Here is a 3,913-nt window from a genome sequence, read left to right as displayed (position 1 = left end):
GTCTCCCCACCCTCTGTGTCGCTGACATTCAGACACTGACAATACCCAGAGCTTGCCCTCCACATATTCCTAGGTCCCAGACAAGGAAACGGAGGGGTTCCATTGCTCTTCCAAAGCTTGGGCAGCAGTGGGCCAGGGAGTCAAGACAGCCTGAGGTTCTCAAGACTCCAGGTCGGGCGTCCTGTTCACCCTCGGTCTGGGAAGCAGAGGATCGGGCAGGGTTTCTTTTTCTTTTTTTTCTTTTTTAAAATTTCTTTTCAGTGTAACAGTATTCATCGTTTTTGCACCACACCCAGTGCTCCATGCAATCCGTGCCCTCCTTAATACCCACCATCTGGTTCCCCCAACCTCCCACCCCCTGCCCCTTCAAAACCCTCAGGTTGTTTTTCAGAGTCCATAGTCTCTCATGGTTCACCTTCGGGCAGAGTTTCTGATTCTCTTGGGTTGCAGTCCGAAGTAGAGGGCATGTCATCAAAAGGAGTATTTAAGCAGGTGGCCCAGAGCCCAGGGTCAATGACTAGAACATGAAAGGAGGCAATGTGCTAGCACCAAACTAAATGCATAAAAAGCAAAGGTGAACTTGTTAGTTGGAATAAAAATCATTGGCCACACCGTTCCTTAAATATTAGGACTGATGCTTCTCTTCAGCAGGGGAGGAGTTATTCCAATGTGCTCTACTCCTTCCAGAAGGCAAGAGGCAGTTGCGGGAGGAGTTGTCCACACGCCGTAGGCCACTCATTTCTACATGAAACCAGGACATGAAGATGCCGGTTCCGTGCCCCTCCTGGGACATGGGATCAGTTCATCTCCCGAGATGCTAATATTGGTCTGGTCAGTCCCACAGACCCAGAGAGACTTGGCCGTGCCTTCTAGAAAATGCTTCCAGTGACTTACAAATTACTACCTTTTCCCATCTTTGCATGTCCTTTTGGGACTGCCGCTCTCCTATCAGGAAGCACCTGATTTGGTACAGGAAGGAAGACACATACAGGCGAAGGCTGTTAGACCGGGTGTCAAAAGCTGGGCTGGAACCCCGGGCTGGGGATGACCGTTCTCTTGCTAAGGGCCGGGCCCACAGGCAACAAGAACCCCTCCAAGTGTGTTTGTGTTCAGTGGGGAATGGAATCCAGCGGCAGAGTGGGGTGTCCCATGTCCTAGGATATGACCTCAGTTTTTTCCATGGATGCTAGTCCTGGGGTCCCCTACTGGAGGCCCTGAGCCCCACCCCTCACTCTCCCAGGCACCCCTGACTCTCCCCACCTCTGACTCTCCTCATCCCTGGCACCCCTCATCCCCAGCACGTCCTGTGTTCATGCCTGGCCAAGACATCCACCCTGGGTCTGGGCCTGGTCACCCACAGTAGAGGCCCAGGGCTGGCCATGACACAGGCAGACCAAGCATCCGCTCCGACTCTGGGAGGGGGAAGCATGGCTTTTGCAATTCGGGAGTCCGGAAAGAGCTCTTCCCAGCCATCCCACCCGCACGTTCGATGAGAGGTGCCTGCGTGTCTAACAGCCCCTGCAGGACCCAGGGACAGCCCAGGGCAGCTCTGGACTCTGCCAAGACCACAGCTGCCCAACTCTGTGTTCCCGAGGCCTCTGCGATGGGTGTGCATGTGTGTGCGTGCACACATGCATGTGCGTGCATGCCTTTCTGGGTGTGCGTGTGTGCCTTCCTGGGTGTCGTCGACGCTGGGACTTGTGGTGCAGGGACCAGGCCCCCAGATGGGTGTACGGAGCCCTCTAGGGGGTGCCAGCCTGGAGGGAAGCCATGGTCATTTCAAGGAGCCAGCCAGCTGATGAAAGTGAAGATGTGGCTGGCATTCCCAGAGCTCCTGCCCTCCCTGTGGCAGCAGGCGGTAGTTTCAGTGGACAAGGAAGCTTCACAGGCCACCACAGGCCTGGGCCCTAGAATCCTGTCTGGGAGCCGGGGGTGAGGGGGCTCTGTGTGGCCTCTTGTTCGCAGATAGCTCTGCCAACAGACCTAGTATCTGCCATCCCCAGGAGACAGGCCACTGGTGGTTTAAGGTGGTGGCCTGGTGACTTGTGATCCCCCAGCCCTTAGCCTAGAGGCTCCCCACACTCCTAGCAGTGCCCGTGGACACGGTAAAGGGCTCCAAAGCCAGCAGCCTGGAAGTGCTGGACTCCTGGCCCCCAGGGAGTTGTGTCTACACCAGACCAGACCCCAGCCAGATTCTCCTTCTTAGGGGCAGACCGTGGCCCTTCTGGGGTTCCTGTACCCCAGTACCTTACATGTACACACAGGTGCTCCTTCCTCATCCTCCCCCTGCAGTGTGTACAAGGCTCCGAGGGACAGGATCGTGGCCTGTGGAGCCTACAGTGAACACAGGGGTTCAACCCAATCTGAGACTTTGAAGGAGCAGGGGACGTGCGTGCGGGTGAAAGGTGGTGGGCAAGGCTCCTCAGGGCCCGCAGGGGAGCGTTGGCCTCAGACAGAGGGACGGACATGGGATGGACACAGCCTGGCAATGGGAAGTGGTCCGGAGAGCAGCTCTGACAGCGGGGGCCTCGGGGGGCATAGCCGCTGAAAAGCCGGATGCACAGAGGGGCCGAGGCCGGCCTCGCCCGCTGTCCCAGGCCTGGGTCTGTTGCCCTGGCACCGTGTTAGGGATGGTAGCTTCTAGAATGACTAACAACGACCCAGGACATAAACTGCCTCGCATCCTTTCTTGTCCCTTCTAAAGGGAACCGACTGTCACTACCGCAAGCCGCTCCGACTCTGACAGGCCGATTCCGTGCTGCGCGGTACAGAAGAGGAGAGGGGAGACGCGCTGCACTGACATCTTTATTATTCCTGGGAGGGGCGCGGGGTACACAGCCACGCTGCAGTCACCGAGCTTGTTAAAAATATCTCAATAAATAAAACAAATAAGCAACATATACACTGAAACAGAAAATATTTTAAAAATGGTTAGCTGAGCAAATCATGAGAAAGAGAAGAAGCGAGGAGTGAGGAGGGTTCCAGGCTTTCGTGGAACAGTCATGCACAGGCTGGGGGGTGAGGGAACACGAGGTTCTTTTTCTGAGAGCCTTGGTCCAGTTTAACAGAAGGTACAGGAATGCATTTCTGTTTTATTAAAAAAATATACATTAAAAAAGGCACTTAGAGGGAAATACAAATCCAAAATTTCAATCCTTGTAAATATGTTCCTGAATCTAGAGATTTTCGGAAAGAATAAATCCCCCCCCTAAAAAAACAACAACAAAAAAAACTGAGAAGAAATATCCGAACAGTGGCCAGGATGACAAGGAAATGTCACCGGCAAGAAGGACCATGAGTGCCGCGTCCTCTGTGGGGACCGTCTCTGGGGCAGGAGCTGAGCAGTCCGGGCTCAGCTGCCACTGCTGTCCTCTTGTCCACACGCTGTGCTGGACCGCAGATGGGGAGGCTTCCTTGAGGTTGTTCGGGTTTCAGAAGTGACAGATGTGGAGGCGTCCCAGTTCCACTTGAGCCTCAGCCCCACAGGACAGCCTGGAAGACACGCAAGAGGGAGGGTGAGACACCACCGCACGCGGGGTGTGCCTGTGTGGTTGTGTGTACATGTGTGTGGTATTTGTGGTTGTATGTGTGCAGTTATGTGTGTGGTTGTGTACGTGTGTGGAGTGTGGTGTGTGTATGTGTTTGGTGAGTGTGTGGCTATCTGTTGTGGTATGTGTGTGTGCAGTTGTCTGTGTGGTTGTATATGTGTGTAGTGTGCATGTGTGGTTTCTGTGTGGTGTGTCTGGTGTGTATTTTTATGTGTGTGTGTGTGTATGGTTAGGTCTGTTTTACATGTCTGCGTGGTTGTGTATGTGTGGGCAGTATGTGTGGTGTGTGTTTGGGTATGCATGGTTTTTTATGTAGTATATGGGGCTGTGGGTGTTATATGTAGTGGTTGTGTGTTGTTTGTGTG

At 54.1% G+C, this 3,913-nt stretch overlaps 1 protein-coding gene across 1 annotated transcript in view; it reads right to left on the bottom strand.

Moving 5' to 3' along the window:
* Nucleotides 1-2,798: 2,798 nt before the first annotated feature.
* Nucleotides 2,799-3,913, bottom strand: part of TWIST2 (twist family bHLH transcription factor 2) — a 49,685-nt gene continuing 48,570 nt past the window's right edge. The window contains exon 2 of the mRNA XM_059392733.1: nt 2,799-3,492. The gene's annotated coding sequence lies outside the window, so the exon portion shown is untranslated. The remainder of the gene's footprint in view (nt 3,493-3,913) is intronic.

This window comes from Mustela nigripes, chromosome 3 (genome assembly GCF_022355385.1).
Source record: "Mustela nigripes isolate SB6536 chromosome 3, MUSNIG.SB6536, whole genome shotgun sequence".
NCBI lineage: Eukaryota > Metazoa > Chordata > Mammalia > Carnivora > Mustelidae > Mustela > Mustela nigripes.
Note: the sequence above shows the minus strand (reverse complement) of the source record. Positions and strands in the feature narration are given on the sequence as shown.